Source organism: Peromyscus leucopus, chromosome 2 (genome assembly GCF_004664715.2).
Source record: "Peromyscus leucopus breed LL Stock chromosome 2, UCI_PerLeu_2.1, whole genome shotgun sequence".
Classification (NCBI taxonomy): domain Eukaryota; kingdom Metazoa; phylum Chordata; class Mammalia; order Rodentia; family Cricetidae; genus Peromyscus; species Peromyscus leucopus.
In genome coordinates this window covers 149,199,493-149,220,824 of record NC_051064.1, presented here as the reverse complement: position 1 = coordinate 149,220,824, position 21,332 = coordinate 149,199,493, and the positions used below count along the sequence as shown (strand labels likewise).

Below are 21,332 nucleotides of genomic sequence, written 5' to 3'. Positions count from 1 at the left end.
TGTGGCAACTTTTGCCCTGTAGAGGAGGACTAGGCAGCCTGCCATTGGTCATCAACCCTGCCCTGGGGCTCAGATCTCACAGACCAGCACAAGCCTGGCCTTCTGGGGGCTCTGCCTCTTATTCTCTGAGACAGGCAAAACTGTGACCCCAGGACAAGCTCCTGTAGCCTGGTGGTACTGACCCCAGGCCTCAGTGCCCTCCTGCACCTGTGGCTAGCACAGTCCATCTGGGAACCCACAGGCCTCCCTGCAACTAGAAGTCTCTGCCCTGGTGCTTGATGGGAGTTCTCCCCACCCCACCCCACTTTGGCTCAGAGAGCTGTAGGCAACGTAACCATGGGACATCAGTTGGCTCTGCCTTGCCGCTTCCTGTACTGTCTCCATATTTCAGGGAAGCACATTAAGAGAGAGGTGCACGCAGTTTGAATCCAGCAGATTCCTTGGGCTCTCGAGCCTATGCAGCATACCCGCCCCAGCTCCAGGTCAGGAAGACTGAAGATTATCTGGCCACAGTGACCCCTGTAGTGCCTTCATTATCAGGGTGATCCCAGGTTCACCCCCTAGCAGGTACATCCAGACTGACGCCAATGACATGGCACTTTTCAGTGGGTACCAGCTCCTGCCCACAGGGCAGGAGTTTCACCTATAAGGATGTGAGGGACAATTTATCATATCAATAAACTTGCATCCAGGACTGTCTGTCTTCCATAATGAAATAGGGATACAATCGCCATGTTATTGAGCACCAGGGCAACCCCGTTTCGGGCACTTATTATTTCCTGCCACGATCAAGGAAGACTGATCGAGCTCAGATAAGTGCAGCTTAAAATTGAAAACCAAGCAATTTACCTTCAATAGCTCCTCGGAATCCTGTGCAGCCAGAGACAGTTAAGGAGAAATAGACTCCCTTCCCATGTTAAGCATTTCCCATTAACATTTGATTCCTCCTCCTTGGGATATTAGGACTTGGTCAGGGGAGGGGAAGGAGCCCTACCCTTCACAGAGGGGACAGACAGCTTATCCTTGCAGTGCAGGCTGAGCAAGTACCTGTGAAGGGCTGGGGCATGCCTGTCCTCGGGGCTAATAGGGACAGGGTGTCCAAAGGATGTGCTGCTTCGAGGTTCCACACTGGTGGTTATGGGATCAGTCTGATAGGATCTGTAATCACCTAGAAGACAAGTCCTTGCGTGTGCCTGTGAGGGAGTCTCTAGATCAGGCTAATAGAACTGGGAAGACCCACCCGGGATGCAGGGGCTGGGTCCAGGGCTCGGTAAAATGGGTGAAGCAGGATGAAATGCAGTGCCCACCCCCACCCCCACCCCCGACTGTAGACATAATATCCCAGCTACCCCATGCTTCTGCCTCCATGGCTTCCCTGCTGTGATGGGCCGGGCCCTCAAACCATGCGCCAGAAATTAACCCTCTTTCCCCCTTCCCCTTACATTTGCTTTTTGTCAAAGTATTCTATCACTACCACCAACAGAGTAACCAGTAACCTGCTTAGGCAGGGCTCCCCTACATTGGCGCAGGCAAAGTCCTCCAGCCACCCCCCTGTAATAGGACATTCTTGTGCCATTTCCATCTTAGGAAGCAGAAGTTGGTTTTGAGAAGCCTGGGTACTTGAAGACACGAGACCCTTCCTGAGAGCTTGTCAGCTGTGTGTCCCATTCTGTATATCCACAACTCTCTCCGCCATGCTCAGCACCTGCAAGGCAGGTTCAGTTTTCTAGCTGTGGGGTTCTCTGCTCTGGTGGTATTGGCCTTCAGGAGGCTGAGCAGCACTTCTTGTTGGACCCCCAAAGACCTTGCCTCAAATTTCCCGTTCTTTGGGGGAAGAGTAGAAGAGGGGTTTGCTGAGATGTAGATCATCCCTACCGGTAAACTAGACAGGTGCCTCCTGAGACGCCCCCATCGGTGCCACCAAGATAAACTGTTGGGACATTGTCCCGCCTCCACTACCCTCCTAGCTCTGTGGGTTCAGTCCTGGCCAGATGTGTTTGATCACTCCCACACTACCAGCTGTGCCAGGTCGGGCTGCAAGTAGAAGAGATTAGCCTGTCCTTCACACACCCCAGCTTGACGGGACCTCACAGAAAATACCCCAAAAACAAGAGCTTGAGGCCCAAGCCCAGAGTCTATGCTCTTTTTCTCATCTCCAATGACCCTATTTATCTGTGCAAAGAGTGGGTGGGCTCCCACTGTCCCTGGGTAAGAATGAGGGCCTCATAGAATGTAAGCCACTGTTGCCTCCTCGGGAACACAAGCATCTCCCCTAGGATGTATGACTAGCTCTGTCCTCAGGGACTAGCTTCTCCCTATAATCCCAGCCCCAGTGTGGAAGCAGTCAGGGGAAGGGAGTTCCAGGCATACAGGGCATCATGATCTGTGGAGAGCCAGCGGGGGCCTGAGCACTTGCTGGGGCAATTTAGATGGAAGTGGGACACCCTCATCCCTGTGGCCTGTGTGTGTCCTGAACAGTGCTAGCCCTGGAGAATCAAGGTCAAGAAAGCCCCACAACCCTGCAAGCCACCCCCCCCAGCTGACATCTGTGCACACAGACCACAATATGAGACATCTAGCCTTGCTGCCTGTGTCTTGCAGGCTTGTTCATGAGGGATGCAGCTGGAGGTGTCCTTTACCCATGGCCATGATCTTGTTAGGCAGCTACCATAACATTCCACCGTCTTTCCCATCAACTGGCCAGTGCTAATTCCAAATGGATCCAAAGGAACCCGTAACACAGCTCCAGTCCCTTGAAGGTCCTGTTTTGGTGACTAACACCCTATAAAACAGCAGAGCCACTGGGCATGGTGTCAGGCTCACAAAGTATTGAGAAGAGAGGAGTGGGGACTCTCAGAGGGCTCCCTGCTCAGTGCACAGGCCTTTCCTAAGGAACAACTCAGAATTCAAGATCGTCACACAAAGCCTGACTTTAAACAGTGTACAGACACGGCTGAGGAGGTGGCTTGTCACCTAAGAGTGTTTGCTGCTCTTGCAGAGGACCAGAGTCTGGTTCCAGGCTCCAGGAAATCCAACACCCTCAAGTGACCTCCAAGGACATTCACACGCAACCATACAAGCATACACACAAATAAAAATGAAATGATCTCACATGTAGACGTGTAATCCCAGCGGGGGTGCATACGATACCGCCAGGTCATAGCCAGCTCAGTCTGTGTGAGTATACCCGATGAAGGCTGACAAAGGGCTCAGAAGGTAAAGGCGCTGGCTGCTAAGCCCAGCCAGCTGAGTTCATTCTCCGGGACCTCCACAGTGGAAGGAGAGACTCCGGCAAATTGGCCTCTGACCTCCACACTCATGCTCCCTCCAAAATGAAAAACAAACAAATAAATAAAATTTTAAGTCACCTGACACACATTTTCAAAATGTCCCCATTGTTGAACCACACACCAATCTGTTCGCTTTTAAATGAGCTCCTGTTTTTATTGCCATGCAAACAGCACCTGCAGAAACCGCAGTAAACACAAACCTGTGGGTGAACAATTATGCAGCCTGTGACAACACGCTGGGACAGAGGTGTTAACACAGGATGGCTCTGAAGTTTCCCCTCCCCCACATCCCACCATGCAAAGGCTGGCTGGGACTGGACGCCCGTCCCCAGGGCAGAATTTCTGGGCAGCTCCCAGGCCATGCAGCGATATCTATTGCCACCATTGATTTGCTTCCCTTTCCTGGTCTCCAAGGGAAAGGACAGACCTAAAGATGACAGGATTCAAGAGAGATTAATTTGTTATTTTAGACCCTTAGAAAGTGCATTTGCGCAGAAGCGGAGTCCCTGGGTCGTAACGAAGTTCAGATCAATTAAAACAATTTACTTTGCTGCTAATGATTCCAGAGCATTGTAATTTATTGGTAAGTAAATGACTTCAAAAGCACATTCCTTTGGTGGCTGCACAGAGGGAATTTTAACAAGTTCTTGGATAAATTGGGTCTGGAATTTGTTAACAGGCCGTTATTGTAAACCATTTAACAGAGGCCTTTTCGCTCTGCTCTAAGCCTCCAAGTTTCCAGAAACAATTAAAACTTATAATCAGTTCTTCATGGTTTGAGCAAATCAGATCACAAATGAAGGATCCCGCTGACATGTGGCCAGTAGAATCCACCCATGTCTCCTGCTCCCAGGGTTAAATGTGTCCCGCCTCATGCGGCCTCCACCTACTGTGAGTCACTCTATATGGCTCTGCCCTCAGTCCACAGTGAGACTTCACTCTCTCCACTGTCTTCCAGAGAACAAGCTCTGTCTACAGTTTTCACCCTGGCCCTTCCTCTGCCTGTAAAGTCCTCCCAGTCTTCTGTGGCTGTGACGGCCACACAACTTAGGTCTCAGCTCAGCAGCCCTCCTTGGAATCCATTCCTTAAGCATGCCCATCACCATCATTCTCCTCCATTATCCTTTGTCCTGGCTCACAGCTTAGCTACAGTCCTTGTTTTTGTCTGATCATATCTCTATAGATATGTGTCACCCTTATGACAAGTCCCTGGGCTGGGGACATTCCCTACATCCTAACTGGAATGTGTCATATAGTAACTGAGGGAAAGAATAGGTGCCAGGTCCAGGCACAAGGCAGCCAGCAGCATCCTGGTGGAATGGGCTATGCTTCCTGTGTGTAGCTGCCTATGTAGGATCAGGTGCTCTATGTCCAGGTAGTGTTTCCTGTTGTTTTTGTTTTTAGTCAAACTGGATGCTGCCTTCTCTATGATCTGCATATAGGATCCATAGCGTCCTCCTGAGTTCCGCTAGGATCTCCTGGGGCCTTTTCATTGGAATTGAAGACTTCCTATAATTCTTGCCCCCAAACACTTGTCTCTTTCATCAATGGCAGCAATAAGAACCTCAGCAGCTAGGCAGGATCAGGTGCTGTGAGGGGTTGCTGTGCACAGGGGCAGCTGGTGCTTGGAGGTTAAAGGATGTATCCAAGCTATGCAATGTGCAAGCAGCAGAGTTGGGCTTGCACTGCCTTGGATCAGAAACCCTTTATGCTGTACTGACCAGCAGGCCTTTAGAGGCTCCTCCTGATACCCCCACACCAGGCTGGTAACTTCTAACCAAGGTCTGAGTACAATGAGCGGTGTCTCGGTGAGAACCTCTGCACGGTCAGAACGAAGCAAGTGAGAAACCAGGAGCTGCTGGTGCACAGGGTGGTTTGGGACAGCTCCTTGCTTACTCAGTCACAGAGGCCTGCATAGTGAAGAGCGTGAATCCGACACAGTGCCAGGCCTCTGCAGTCTGAGTCCTGAGGTCCCAGCTCCCACAGCAGGCCATCTAGTGGAAAGGATACACATGTACAAATAGAAAAGCCGCCAGCTTGTGAGGTCTGTGCTCTTCAAGGAGATGTCATCAGGACTGTGACTGAGTGATACAGAAACAGCCTGTAGAAACCTAGGGAAGAGTGTCCCAGATAGGGGGCCAGCCAGTTCAAAGGTATCGAGGCTAGAAGGCAGGGAAGAGAGAGGGGGGAGGAGAGAGAGAGAGAGAGTGACTAGAGCTGGTAAGTGAGGTAAAGAAGGACAAGAAGACTCTGGAAGGAAAGCTATGGGCACCCGAGGGGGCTCCAGACCCAGGGGCAGGGCAGAATGCCTGGGTTTTATTTGGACATTCGAAGCATAGCAGTGGTGGGATCTGATAAATGTGTTTTTAAAGTTCTCTCTTGCTATAAGCAAACTGGACATTTTGGGAAGAGATGAGATGGCGGCCTTTGACGAGGCTGAAGGCCCTGCGGGTGTCAAGAGGACATGGCAGAAGCAGAGGGAAGAGAACAGAGGGCTGGGGCGACTCTGGGCAGGAGAGACCACTGTAGAAAGAGAGGAATCTGGAGTGACCAATGGCCTCAGGACTTGGAGAACTGGGGCCTGGCAAGGCTGTGTGCTCAGAAGAAAGGGAAGCAGGGAATGGGTTGAGGCATCACGGGTCCTCCAAGCCATACGGGGAGCAAAGCGCATGTTGGACATCTGGGTAGACTATCAGGTAGATGAGGGTCTCTGTGAATTTGGAGGTAGCTGAACAAATCTGGACCTGCAAAAGGAAGTAGGAAGTCTTGGGCAAAGCTGTGGAGGCCACTGCCCAGGAAGTAGAGACACCAGCACCTCAGGGCAGGAGAAGCTGAGGAGGGGCAGAGAATACTGGGTACAGGAACTGTGAGACCCAGGTCTGACCTCCCAACCCCAGGAACTGTGAGACCCAGGTCTGACCTCCCAACCCCAGAAACTGTGAGACCCAGGTCTGACCTCCCAACCCCAGGAACTGTGAGACCCAGGTCTGACCTCCCAACCCCAGGAGGCCCTTCTACAAGGCTGCCAGATCACTCTTAGCCAAAATGATGCCTTCTGTCTGGGATCCAGTGTGCTCAGGTTTCAGATTATTTGGAGCTGGCTGGCAATCCTTCTAGAACCAACAGAGACTGTGTTTTAGCAATTTTCGTAGTATTTTTGGCAGATGTAGAGACTCCAAAGCAAGGCAGACAGCCTTTTAATGGAGCACTGAAAAGCAGTTTTTAAAAATACCTTGTAGAAAGCTATTTCCATTCCCGTCTGTGGCAAAAAATTAATGTATAAACTTAGCACCTTAATTTGGTTCTTCTTTGAACCAGGGAGGTGGGAAGCTTTTCCTCTCGTGGTTCTGCCGAATGCGGAGGTGTTGTCAGCCAGTGCTGAGAAGTCTGGGTGTTTCTAGGGATGCCCTGCGCAAGCTGGAGCCGCTCCAGACATGTAGCATAGGCTAAGTGCTGGGACTTCTCCCATTTCAGAGACAGGGAAACTGAGGTCTAGACTGATTAGTGAGAAGCTAAGAAGAGAAATCAAGCATGATAGCTCATTCCTGTAGTCCTGGCACTGAGGAGGCTGAAGCAGGAGGATCGCCCTGAGTTTGAAACTAGCCCAGGGCTGCATAGAGAAAAAGAAAGAAGCTAAGAAGAGCTAGCCTCAACTCAGAGACAGAAAGACAAAAGGTAGTGTGCCCAGCTGCAGCACAGGGAGGGCTCTGAGTCATTCTCTCACAAGTGTGAGCATCTCCTGCAGGGTGTCTTTCCCCTCTGAACATCGAAATGTCCTGGTGGCTTCTCACAACCACCCTGCTGAGCTCAGCAGACAGCGCAGGGACTCCAGGACTCACTCCTGGAGCCCTCCCAAGTAAGGCTGGGGCTTTGACCCACTGCGGAGGCCTGGATCCAGAGGCTCATAGGGGAGTCATGGCCCCTAGCATACCCCTAAGAATGCCTATAAGGGGGAGGCGTCCCAGGCATCTGGAGGTCAGAAGGTGCCAGTGCTGCCATGGTGCCTAAGAGGCTTGGTCAAACTTGAGGCTCCCTGACACACTGCCTCCCCAACGCTCTCACCATGGCTTCCTGTGTGTGTCTACATATGCACATACATTCGGAGGCCAGAGGTCAACCGTGGGTGTCATGCCCCTGGACACATCCCTTTACTTTCTGGGACAGAGTCTCCCACTGGAGTCTGGGCCTCCCTCGCCAGGTTCGGCTGGCTGGCTAGAGATCCCCAGTGCTGGGATTACGAGCACACACCATCACATTTGATTTATTATGTGGGTGCTGGAGATCAGTCTTGTGATTGCACGGCAAGTACTTTACCGACTGAGCCGTCTCCCCAGCCCTTCACCATGGCTGTTGATTCAAAGTCCAAAAGATGGCAATGTCAAACAGGCCTGAGCAGCCACCCTGCCTAACTGAGGAAACAGACACAGACAGCGTGCTCTCTGCAGACTGACCTCTGGCAGGGTCTTCTCCGTGTAGACACTCCTTCCCTGTTCCTCTCCCCTTCTCCCTCAGCCTCCTGAGGGGACAAGGACAAAAGGACAAAGCCACATCCCTGGCTAACTGCCTGGATATGCTTATGTGGCTGGCGCTGGGGAAACAACATTGGGTGCTGGCCCACATCTTGGGCACTGAGTTCCAGCAGCATCAAGCCGAACTTAGCCTGCTCTGCCACCGCTTTGTCCTGCGCTTGGAGACGGTCGGGAAGTCGGTGAGAACCTGGTACCTGCCTTGAGAATAGACAGGCAGGCCAGAGAATAGGGTCAGGTGAGCCAGCTCACAGAGAAACTTCCAGAGACACAGCCCATGCCTGTCTTCACTGCAATGCAAGAACCTTGTCCTCAACCCAAGTGTGACAAGGCCAGCTTTGCCCCAGGCAAGCATGTTACCAGGACCTGGGTTTACATGAAAGCTGGTCTGAAGAGACCCTCACACTCAGTGGATCTCACCCCTGTAGTTGATATCCACACCCATACATTAAATGCTAAGAGCACCTCCCCACCCATGGGGGCCCGGCAACAGCTCCCACAGCTGCTAAGGCTCTGTGATGCGGACCCCTCTCCACCTGACTGGCCCAGCCTGCTCCCAGGAGGGTGGACTGGTGCCCACTGCTCAGACGCACTAGGCGGGGGAGAGGTCTCACGGGGTCACTTGTTTCTTGGACCAGTTTGCCCCGGCTTCCATTTCTCGCCCTGGTTGAATTGGCCATCACCTGCTGGGGACAGCCATATCTGTCAAGTCTCTTGCCATTTGCAGTTATTGGCTCGCTAGCTTTATTGCCTTCCTCGGAGCAGTGAGGGGCAGCCAGCTGCTAGGGAATCACTCAAATTGACATGGCTTTTTAGATTTCATTTCCTCCCTGCTCTCCTCCATGCTTCTATCTATGGGAGGGACTGACAAGGTGACAGGCACACAAAAGCTCCCAACAGAAGCAGAGCCATGCCTCTGGGACAGGCTGCGGGACCCTAGGGCCCTGGTGATCCTGAAGACATGAAGGCCTGGCCTGGTCCCAGGGACCAGCCTTTGGCCTTGGCTGCCGACTGTTCTGACTGGTTTTTTGTTCTGTTTTGTTTCTGTTAGTTAGATTTATATATATATATATATCAACTTAACACAAGCTGGAGTCACCTGGGAAAAGGGATCCTCGTTTGAGAAAATGCCCCCCCCCCCAGAGTGACCTGTAGGCAAGCCTGTGGTGTGTTTTCTTCGTTGATAATTGATCTGGGAGGGCCCAGCCAATGCCGGTGGTGCCACCCCTGGCTGGTGGCCCTGTATGCTATAAGAAAACAGGCTGAGCAAGCCATGGGGAGCTACCCAGTAAGCAGTGTTCTTCCATGGCCTCTGCTTCAGTTCCCGACTCCAGGGTCCTGCCTAACCTGACTGCCCTGACCCTCCTCAGTAATGAACCATTACCTGGAAATGTAAATGAAACCTTTCTTCCCCAGGTTGCTTTTGGTCACAGTGTTTTATGCCAGCAATTGTTCCTTCTCTGTCCCCCATATCCTGTTCCTGATGTCACTGGCCTTCTCTTCCTTGGCTTCTCAATAAACACCAGGACCAGAGCCCAGCCCCGGGTGGGGACCTCAGACAAGCCTGGAGTCGTTGTCCTATGCTTGACGTTGGACAGGTTGCCTGGCACCCCAGAGTTCCCACTCATTTCTCTGAGGACAGATGAGAGGGTGTGTGTGCCATGTCAGCTCTGTGATCTGCACTAGACAAGCTCTCAGCAGAGAGCAGGGCTAACATCAGTGGTTGTTGACTGGCTCCCAGACCTTCAGAGACTAAAACAGGGAGCTCGACTCCAGGCTCGGTAATCCCTGAGTGCCCCATGGGGTGCGTGGGCAGGATAGGGCACTCCAGAGAAAAAGAATCAGTGCAAGAGACATTGAGACTGAGATTTGGGGACAGAGACAGAAAGTGTCTAGGGCATATGGTTGTGGATCCTATAAATCTGCTTTCTGCAGGACTGTGGCCTCTGCTTCAGTTCCCAACTCCAGAGTCCTGCCTAACCTGTGGGTGACCCATGACAGAGCTGGTATTCCAGGGAAAGATGGAAGGCTGCATGCTGACCGGACTCCTGTTTCCTTGGAGACCTTGGCTTTTGTCTCTTAAGACCTTAGGTTGATGGATGGAGACCCACTCACAAGGTAGAGGAGGAGCCACCTACTTAGCAAAAGTCCAATGATTTAAATGCTAATCTCCTCAAAAAATTCCTTCAGAACAGAGCAATGCAAGGATGGATTCTGTGGCCTCGTCACGTTGGCATGTAAGGTTAACAATAGGTGTTGGCTGCCCTCTGAGGACACCATGAGCTCTGGAACCTGACCTCTCCCCACCCTGGTCAGTCATCTCCTACCCCAATTTCCTGTCTCTAGGGAAGGTCTTCAGCAAAGGGCCAGTCTCCGTGGGAGCCCGGTCACTGCCACACAAAGTAACCCAAGAAAGGGCCCCGGTGCCTGGGCAGAGAATGAGATGCCATGGTTACCGCAGACACTGGAGGTCCTGGATAGGCCTCCCAGCCCTGGCACAGTCCCTTCCTGGAAGTCTGGGGCACCAGAGGAAGTAACAAAATAGATGCCAGAAGTCAGAGACCATCGCAGCCTCTCTAGAGGAGCGTTTGAGGCCAGCCGCTGCCACCCCACACGCATATGCCCATTTCAGGCCAGGGAACAGCTCCTTTCAGGTGGTGCTAGCTTGCCAGCAGAGACCCCTCATGGGAGAAGCTCAGATCAATACTCCAGTTTTTATCTTTCTTGAGGCTCAATGTGATGAAAAGTAACCTGTGTCTATGGCTGATAAATAACCAGAAACTGGCTGTATCCGCTTCCCTTTGATTTTCTTGAACAATTACCTCCAGCATGCCTTGCTTTTGGAGGCTGAGTTTTTAAGTGTCCAAAAGAACTTCCCAGTGGAGCCCACCAGGGACTTGTCTGAGCTGGTTTTTTTCATACACTGAAAAACACCCGTAATCTGCAAAAGAGCTTGGGAGAGTGCATTTTGAGTTTCAGGCAGACCTTCCCTGCTCTCCAGGGATGAGGATGTGGGGAAGAGCTCCCACCCCTGCCTCAGACCCTGAGACACATGATCCTGTCAGCTCCCTCTGGCTGAAGGAATGTGGCTACAGACATGTTATGGCCAGGGCCAACTAGTAGGGACTGTGGTTCTGGGGATAACTGGAGAGGAGACTGAATTTTTATTAGGTACTCTGTGTTCTTCTCTGGGAGCAAGCACATAGGTTTCTGTGGGACTGGGGACACACCTGCCTCAGCACTAAGAGCATAATTTCTGAGGAGCTAAGAAGCTCACCTTTCATGATCCAGAGTGGATTCAAATTTTCACCACTGTCTGTACATGTGGAATAGAAGAAAGGATGGGTATGTGGGTGGCTGAAAGGCTAGGTGAGTGGACTGGTCAATGAGTGGGCAGAGGACAGGTGGAAGACTGAGAAGACAAGTGGACAGGCATGTGAACGGCTGGAAGAACAGCTGTGTAGGTAGGTGGGTGGATGAGCAGGGGGACAGGCTGGTTAATAGGAAGGTTAGTAGGTAGATGTGTAGGCAGCCACAAAGATAGTGGATGGGTCAGTGAGTTGATGGGTGGAGTAGATGGAGAGGTAGAAGGTGAGTAGGTAGGAGGGTATGTTGATGGACATTGTTCACGGGGGCTAATAAGTGAGTTTCAGGACTGTTAAGTGGGTAGATAGTTGGGTGAGAGGATGAAGATGTGAGTAGATGAATGGACGGATGGATGGATGGATGGATGGATGGATGGATGGATGGATGGATGGGTGGGTGGATGGGTGGGTGGATGGATGTGAACATTAGTAAGTAACATGAGTCTATCCTCAAACTTTTGAAAGATACCATCCTCAAGGGTAAGATCCTGTTCTCTCCAGATCTACAGAACACAATCATGGTGGGTTCTCTAGGGAAACAAACTTAGACTAAGGTTAAGAAAGAACTTTGTAGCAGCCACATTGGTCCTGGATGGTAGGTGGGGTAGACAGGCAGCAAGTCCCCGACCCTGAGAGTGTTCAGGAAGCGCTTGCTAGATGTAGAAAAATGTCCTCATGCTGGGAGAGGCCTGACAACCTCAAAGGGTCTTTCCAGCTCCCCGAAAGCCCTGTGGTTAGAGTCCATGAGTCAGTGTTTCCTAGGTCTGCCCACACTCTGCCTTCACTGTTGCTGCCCCATGGAGTAGACACGCTCTCCTGCCTTGCCTTTGATGAAACTCTCAGGAGCCAGTCTGTAAGAAGACAGAAAGCATGTGGCAGTTAATTCCTAGAGGTGAGGGACAGGGGCGGGGGAGGGCGGAGAGCAGGGGGAATAAGAATACTTCTGCAAAGTCCCCGTGGGAATGGGTCATCAGGACCAGGGAGGAGCCTCCTGGGCCCAGGTCTGGGGTCTTTCTTGTTAAAAACGGGTACATATCTTTGACACCCAATCCCCCTACAAAGATTCAAAGCTCGAGGTAGTCAACGAGGAACTGAGAGAAGTCGGGGCTCAGTGTCTCTGTGCCGGCAGAGAGGAGGGCCAGTGCCCCACTGCTGCAGGGCTCACACCAGCCCCTCGCTGTTTCTCTCTCTTTGGAACAGTCTAATTGCCTGTAGCTTCCGTGCTGGCCATCAATTTGATCTGAGCTCAAGGGCGCAGGCAAGGCTCACCTTGTTCGGCTTAAATAATACAGGTAGTGCGGTTATCGACAGCCTGTCAGCTGCTGGAAAGTGGCTTCGACACGGCCAGAAGCCCCACAGGGTCCCAGAGGCCCAGCCAGTCACAGGTCCAGCCTCTGGCTGGTGGAGTGGAAGGTCTCAGAGAATAGGCTAGCCCTAGCAGCCTCAGTGTGAGCCCTGCCTGGTCGTTTCTAGAATAACCTTCTGTGGGAGGTCACGAGGGAAAGCAGTAGTGGTTCTACCGATCTCATAGTGCAGCTGCTCCCCCCTCCCCACCCCTCACCCCCCACCCCCCACCCCCGCACAGGGCTGGGGCTGCACTGAGTCACTTCCCATCAGAGAACAGGCTCTCGGGACACCCCGCCCCCTCCCCCGCTCCCTCACACACACCTGCATCTACCTCCATGGGGGCTTGTGAGGAGGCTCTGCTCTTCTCCCAGCCAGAGTGGTTGTGTGTGTGTGTGTGTGTGTGTGTGTGTGTGTGTGTGTGTGTGTGTGTGTGTTAATGTTTAAAAATTCCCTGCAGCGTGGCAGGTGCCCAGCTGCCAGGTCACCCCATCGACTGTTCTGTCACCAGACATCATGTTTACCCGTCAGAGGCTGTTTCCCTGACACTCGACACTCAAAATAATGATCTCGTTGGAGCATCTTCATGAATGATTCATGAGGCTCTGCTCAACTTTAGGTTAACAGCGAATCAAAGCCCCGCTGAAGGGCGAGCTGAGGAAAGGCGAGCTGGGGCGGCATCCCTGCCCCCTGGGGACACACAGGGCCCTGTAGCCCTCCCTGGGGACCCAGGCCCAATCCTGCTGAGTGAGCTGGTCTCAACCAAAGCCTCAGCACAGACGGCAAGCAGAGCAAGGCAGAAGAAGAGTTCCAGCTGTCACCAAACCCCGGTGACCTTGTTTGAGCTGAAACCCTGAGTCACACCCATTGATCCCCACCTGGTCATCAGCACCAACAGGGGACATGACCTTGAGCAGCTATCATGCTCTCTGAGCCTCTGTGTTCTACATATGCAGCTTGAGGAGATGGGTTCCAACCCAAGGCACCAAGGGGGGAAGAGCTTAACCTATGGGCACAGTCCACATGCAGAGCTGGGAGGATTTGCTGCTGTGACTGACTTCTCTCTCTGCATCTTCATGTTCTAATCTGTGAAATGAAAGAGCTGAGTTCTGCAGCCTGAGCCCCTTCCCTGGGGTAGGATACAGCATAGCGCTGTACTTACTTGGCTTGCAATCAAACTGATCGTCACAGAGGCTGGACACCTCCACCCACTGGCTGGACACCTCTAACTGCTGGCAGGCTCCAGGACATTTCTTTTTTTTTTTTTTTTTTTTTTTTTTTTTGGTTTTTCGAGACAGGGTTTCTCTGTGTAGCTTTGCGCCTTTCCTGGAACTCACTTGGTAGCTCAGGCTGGCCTTGAACTCACAGAGATCCGCCTGCCTCTGCCTCCAAGTGCTGGGATTAAAGGCGTGCACCACCACCGCCTGGCTGACATTTCTTGACCATACTCTAGGATGGAGAAAGCTAAGCAACCAGCCTCAACTTATTTCCCCAGCAAGCACAGCCATGCGCACACACACACACACACAGAGTTAGTTCAACACAGTGACCTTCACAGGAAGGGGTGGGCATCTGAGTTCAGCCCTCCCCTTCCCTGTTGGCTGGGTTCTTGGCAGACATGTTGGGTGCACCCCACGTGTTGGGCTCCCAGTCGGGACTCTTGGGACTGACTTTGCACCTGATAAATTTTGTCTGTAGCTGAGTTTTCTTAGGGAGACCTGAGCAAACATCTATTCACCCCAGACAGGGCACCAACAACAGACCATCCGTGTCTAGCTTGGTGAGCCAAGAAGCTTAATTTGGGGTTACTTACAGGAAAATGGGCAAATTACAGATAGTTGCACCACCGTTTCTATATCCTGGGGACAGGCTGGAGCCTTGTGAGCCTGAGAGTCCAAACTTGTGATGGTCTCCTGGGGGAGGGGATCACAGTTGTTCTGATTTCAAGATGACCATGGCCATGCTGTGCCCAGAGAACAGAGTGCCACAACAGGCCAGTGACAGGAATGTGTGGAGGTATACCGAGCAATGTCTGGAACAAAACCCAGTGTGGTGGTCACTTGTCAATTGTCACTTGTCGGGGTCTGGGATCCCCTGAGAAAGGAGTCTCGGTGAGGTGCTCTCTGCATTGTTGGCCTGTGAGCATGCCTGGGAGGGGCTTTCTTAATTAGGTTAGTTAAGGCGAGATCCACACTGAGTGTGCATGGCCCCCAGGACTAAATGAAAAGGAGACCAAGCTGAGCATGCGTTCGTCACTCTGCTCCTGACTCAGATGCAATATGACTGGCTTCCTCCTTAAGCCCTTGCCACTGGGACCTCCTCTCTGTGACAGACCGTAACTCTGAACTGCGAGCCAAAATAACCCCTTCTCCCTGAAGTTGCTTCCTGCCGGGATATTCTGTCCCAAGGCACCAGGTTTGTGCTCCTGGTCACGTGACCTTCTCTCCTGCGAGCAGCAAATCACTGAGTTAAGTGCATAACTCTGCAACATTTGCCCCCAGAGGCATTCTAGCCGGATTCTGCCATTAGAAAGTGATGGAGGTGAGGGCTTCCCGGCGGAGGGGTCGACACAGTGGCTGCAGAGGACAAGTGAGAAGCCACCGGAGCCTCTAGAGGTAGGACTCAGCCCCAGCTGAGAAGGCCTGTCGCGTCTCCCTGTCTTCCTTAAGCTCTTCAAGCTCCCACAGCAAGGACAGGGGGTTGCCCTGCCAGTGTGGGCAGGCACAGTATCAGCACACAGGAGGGGCAACCAGCACCTCTGGTGCAGACACACTGGAGAGGACCAAGGCAGGGAGGAGCGAATGCGGACGCCTCTCGGGACTGATAACTGCTGCACGCGAATGCCAGCTCACATGCCATAGTGAAGAAGCTCAGTGGCCAAGATCCACGCCCTGGGTGGCCTCCTGGCTCTGCCCTTTACCACCCAGGCTACCCTGGATAAGTCACCCCACTTCCTGGAGTGTCTGGAAAGGTCCTCCTCCTAAGTCTGCTGAGGGGATTCTGTGGGGCTGTGAGGGAGAGGGCACAGGATGTAGGTAGGATGACTAAAGGCTATTCACTCAGAGTTGGGGACCCAAGGGGGTCAGGCCTGACAAGGGAGGAAGGTACTGATCCTGTCTGACTAAATCACAACTTGATTTGCAATAGATGGTTTTCACATCAGGCCCAGTGGTTTGAAATACTACATTAGCCCACCTTCATTACTCGGAGTTCTGTGTATGTACTAGTTACTCTCCTGTTACTCTGCTAAAATGCCATGACCAAGACAACTTACAGAAGGAAGGGTTGATTTGGAGCTTACAGCTCTGGGGGGGACAGGAATCCGTCACCATTGTGGCAAACAGGCATGGTGCTAGAGCTCAGGTCCAGTCCACAAACAGGAAGCAGAGAGAGCTAACTTGTTTGAGTCTTTTGAAACTGCCAAGCCCACTCCCAGTGACTTCCTTTAGCAAGGCCACACCTTTTAAACCCTACCTCCCCTGCAGAAAACAGTCCCCAACTGCAGTCCAAGTGCTCAAGTGCCTGAGACTTATGGGGCCGTTCTCATTCAGACCACCACATTCTGCTCCTGCACCCCTGTAGTCTCATGGCCATATCACAATGCGAAAGTGCATTTAGTCCAACTCGAAAGGCTCCCATAGTCTTTCACTCTCAACGCTGCTTAAAAGTCCAAGCCTCTTTTGAGACTCAGGCAATCTCAACTGTAACCCCCAGTGAAATCAAAAAGCAGACTCCGTACTTCAACACCCAATGGCAGAGAATATACATTGCCATTCCAAAAGGGAGGAACCGGGATATAGTGAGGCAATACTGGACAAAAGCAAGACCCAACCCAGCGGGTCGAACTCCAAATCTTGTAGTTCCATGTCAGGTGTCAAAGGGCTTGCATGGCTCCGCCCCTCTACCTCTCTCGGGCTGGCTCTACTCTCTGCAAGCTCTCCTTGGCAGATATCCCATGGCTCTGGCATCTCTACCACCTTGAGGTCTCCAACTCAACTCAAGCTTCACTTTCACAGCGTTGACCTCTTAGGGATTCTTGCCTTCTCAGGATCTTTTTGCAGAGACTGCCTTGGCACACATTGCCTGGCATCGGCAGTTCTCCTTAACTGTGGAGGAAGGTTCCACAGCCCCTTTATTTAGGTATTCTTCATGACTCTAAAGCCAGAACCACGGAGACGACATTCTGGTTCCACAATCTGTATTTGGGTTCTCTAAAGGAGCAGAACTGATAGAATGAATATATACAATTTATGTGTATAAAGGGGTTTATTAGAGTGGCTATACTTGTTACTGACCATGGTCTTAGTAGTCAAGCAATGGATGTCTCCAAACAGGCAGGCCAAGGACCTGAGAGTTGTTCAGTCCATGAGCTTGTGTGTCTCAGCAGTTCCAATCTGGGGCTGGAGTTCCAGAGATTCCTAGAGCTGCCAGTTTCCAGTGCATGTTGGTATCCTGAAGAAGTGGGCTCTAATGCCACCAAAGGGATGCCTTAGCAAGAAGACAAACAAACTTGCCAGTGAGACCTGGGACAAGCAAGCAAAAAGCAAAGCTTCCTTCTACCATGTCCGTTTATGTGGACTGACACCAGCAGGTGTGGCCTAGGTTTAGGGTAGATCTTCCCAGTCAGATGATCCAATCATGAAACTCCCTCATAGGCATCCTCAGTTGCTAGGGTTTTAATTGATTCCAGATATAGTCAATTTGACAACCAAGATTAGCCACCACAATGTCCCTCTTAGATTTGGTGCCTTAGACAAGTACCTCATTTGTCTCATCTACACATCTGGGGCTGGATCTTTCACTGAAGGTGTAGACTAAAGGGTTTTAGTCCAGGGGAGGGCCAGATTAGAAGAGCAAGATGTGAGAGGCAAGCAGCATTCTGCTACCAAGTCAAGCCTCCAAGAAGAGGAGCCCTCAGTCTGCACCTACCCAGGATGACTATTTGAGACAGTCTGCATTCTTCGATAATGGTCCCGTGTCCCTCATCTTCCTTTTGAGATATTTCCTGAAGATAGGTACCTCCACTGCACCATCAAGTCCCCTCCAGAGATGTAACCCATTGATTAAAGAGCCAGCAGAGGCCAGCATGGAGGCACTGAGCAGTTGTGTCTAACCCAGAAGTCCAGCTCCTGTCACACTATCAGCATTTCCTCTCAGGAAGAGAGTTTTAGCGGAACCACTGTCACCTGCTAAAGCTCTGCCTCCTGTCTTCTCATGCATGCAAGGCCTGATGTGTGCCTGGAACTGTGCCAGGCTCACTAGACAGGAGGGAGGGGAGTTAGGCTGCAGGTCTGGGCTCCTGAGATAATTGTCCCAGGCTGATACCCCTGGAAGGGATCCTAGACCAACCTGGTGGTCCTCACATGCAGGAAGCCAGAGCTGAGGTCTAGAGAGGTACTGGGGGTCAGCTCTCAAGGACAAGAGGCAGGAGGCAGGAGACACAGAAGCAGCCAGCTACTTTAGGACCCACAGGAGTGTATATGGCATGGTCCTTGCCATCAACGGGGAGTTGATGACAAATTGGGGACAAGTTAAATAGAACAAGATTTAATCCCACTGCCATGAAGGAAATGGGAGCATAGACACAAGGAAGCTGTGATGAACACTAGATGAATCACACCCACTGCTCGGATTCCCAGTCAGGAAAGAACAATGGCCTTGGTGGAGCGCTGGCCCCTGAGGGCTGGTGGACAGAAAGGACTTTTGCAGGAGAATCAAAGATAGGAACAAAGACCCTAGGCTAAAGGTTCCAGCTGTGTCCAGGGGACACTTAAGCTAGACAGGTGAGTTGTAGGTCAGATGTATGTGAGAAGGGGCCTTATGATCCTTCAGCTTGACTGCTGCTGTGACCTCGCAGAGGTCCTCAGAGACCCATCCCTGGGCTCCTACACCCTCCTCACCACAGCACTGCTGTGCAGAATCCCATTCCAGCCAGAACTACCTATTCTCTGTCCATCCTCTGCTTACACAAACCCAGACTCCAGAGACAAGCAGGGCACATAAAGGGAGAGATGACAGAGATTCATTGGTGCCGCAACCAACTCTATTCTGGAAAATTGAAATATTTTGTATGTAATGACAATGGAGTCACTGTACGACCTTCCCAGAATAACTTCCCAGATATATGACAGTGACAACAGCCAGCCCATTGGCACTGACATACTGAAGGCTCCCCAAAGCCACCACTTAAAAAATGCCTCCTGTGTTATTAACATTCCTCACTTGGGGATGTTTATAGCTCGTCACTGTTATCAACAGCAGCAAATTTCAAGAACCTATAAATGACACCACCCCCAGAGACAGAGCCTGCAACAATCGCCATCAACCTGCCCAGCCCAGACTCAGCCATGAACATCAAAACGGGCTTATCTGATGAGTCCCTAGTGCACCCCAGCCCCGAAATCTCCTGTCTTCCTCTCTCACCTTGACCCCCCCCCCAAAGCTCTGGCTCCAGATGCATTCACTTTGCCTGCTTCTCAGGAGCTGTCAATGCAGCTGAGAGGAGAAGGATGCCTGGGATGCCATGGGGAGTCTTCCACTGAAGATCAAGGCTTTAAGACAGGGGCTGCCACAGGGAGTCGTCCACTGAAGATTGGGGTTTCAAGACAGGGCAGGTGTTGCACTCTTGGGGGCTGTGCTCTTTCCGCTGCATAGTCCCACACCTCTTTACAGAGTTATGTCCTGACAGTGAGCGAGCTCAGTGGGTTAAGGTGCTTGCTGTACAAGCAAGATGACCTGAGTGTGATTCCCTGCACCTCACAAGAAGGTAGGAGGTGAGAACAAAGTCTACAGTGTTCTCCTCTGACCTACTCCCTCTCTCTCTCCCTCTCTTTCTCTCTCCTAATTCACTGATGGTTCATTTACTCACTCATTTATTACCCATCCTTATCACAGACCACTTGCTGGAGTAGTGGCAATGTTGTATAAATGCCTGGGCCATTGGCAGGCTACAAGGCAGTAATTTTCATCTCAGAGGTCAAGGAGGCAAAGGAAGAAGCTTGGAACTCAGAATGTCAGACCCACAAATTTCCTGTCCCTAAGCTAGGATCAGAAGACAGGGGACAGACTGAGAACCTAGCTCCTAGGAAGAAATGCAAGCCCTATCCCCTACCCAAGCCCTCCCTATGGATGATGATGGACATTGTTGTTGGAGACAAACAGGAAGCATGTAGCAGAGTGACAAAGAGCTAACTCCCTGGATGCAGATGTGACCACACTACAACTATGCAGCCCTCTAACCGTGGAAAGGGACTGTCCACAACTCAGAGTTGTAAAGGTCACCTGACAATGATGCAGGTCAAGGGACAGGCGCTTCTTACTAAACACGGTACTTGCTAGAAACCATTACTGTCTGTGCGGAGTCTCTCCTTTTTGCTGTGGACTTTAAGTCTCCTAAAAAGGAAGAGACCCACTGAGACATCCTCAAGGCCTCTTGGTTTGGAGAGAGTCTACCTGATGGGAGGAGAAGTGAAAAGTCACTTTGGAGATGTGGGCAAAGTTCGGAGGAGGTAGCGTGCCAAGAGGTGTCTATATTGTCAACTTCTGGCCTTGGTCTTGGCCAGGCCTGCCCAGTTTTGCCATCATAGAGTGACCAACCAGCTACTGAGTCCCCCAGCCTCGGTTTCTCTCTTCACTGAGGTCTTCTAAGACCTGTCATTCATATCCAACACCCACTATGGCGATCTGTGGGGTGCTCTGTTCCAGATTGCTGGGGAAATCTAACAAGATAATGAACGTGGGAGGGCTTTGGAAATGCCTAGTGTTTTGTAAATGTAAGAGATTATTATTCCCATTCTCCACCCCTTTTAAAAGGATATTTTCCCTCCATTCAGCCAAATTTAACTTGGATGATGAAGAACCGAGCCTGGGCTTCCCAGCTATAATTTTCTTGCTTCCTTGTGCCTCTGAATATTAAAACACAAAAGCTCACATTGCTGAGAGGAACCCAAACAGCAGCCTATGAGAGGTGTGATGGCACCGGCAGAATTCAAAGTGATATTTCAAGCAGGGCGTTCTGTTTATATAAACCTTGAGAGTACTCGATGGATGTCAGCAGAACTTTGAAATTAAAATTGCTCCTTTTTTCCATACACTGCTCGCTCTATTATTGAGCCTGTGTCTTGGGTAGCCGTGGAGGTTGGAAACCACTTGGGGATTACTTCATAACGCTGGAAATACTAAGAGAGGAGGAAGGAAGACTTCGCATTTTAAATGGCTGGGCACTGCAAGGCCCAGTCTGTTAAAACACCGCCACCAGGAGCTCTGTCCAGAGTGCTGAAAAGGAAGACCTTGCCCCAGAGAATGAGCGACTGGAGGAGGGTTGAACAGGGGCCTTCTCCAAGGGTTATTTCTGTTTGCTCCTTAGAATCCTGGTCGGGAGAGAGGGGTACCCCGGTGGTCCAAGTCCGCTGCACGAGCTGGTGTGGGTGGGGCCCTAGCATATGGAAGGAGAAAGGTGAAGGGGAGCTGAAGACAGCGCTGCCAAGTGACAGCTACCGAGGAAATGAGAGAGGTGCACTTGGAAGTGGAGGGACTGGAAGATTCAGTAATAAAATAAAGAGATACACTCAGTGACAGCAGAGAGATAAATGGAGCAAGTTATATGCAGGGCTCGTTTTGGTACAAATATTTGGGACTCTATAAAATAAGGTGTTTATTATAAATCTGTCTTTAGAATAAGTCTTGCTACTGTACAGATGTCACCTGTACTGAGAATCCCCCCAGATGCGGAGGGTTGAGCTCTGGGGACTGGATGTGAATGACATTGATCTTTCTATGATAGCCCTTCCTGTGAGGGCTGCTGGGAA

The 21,332-nt window shown here is 51.4% G+C and overlaps 1 protein-coding gene across 12 annotated transcripts in view; it reads left to right on the top strand.

The window, feature by feature from the left end:
* Nucleotides 1-21,332, top strand: part of Camta1 (calmodulin binding transcription activator 1) — an 852,116-nt gene that overhangs the window by 702,901 nt on the left and 127,883 nt on the right. The window lies entirely within an intron of this gene.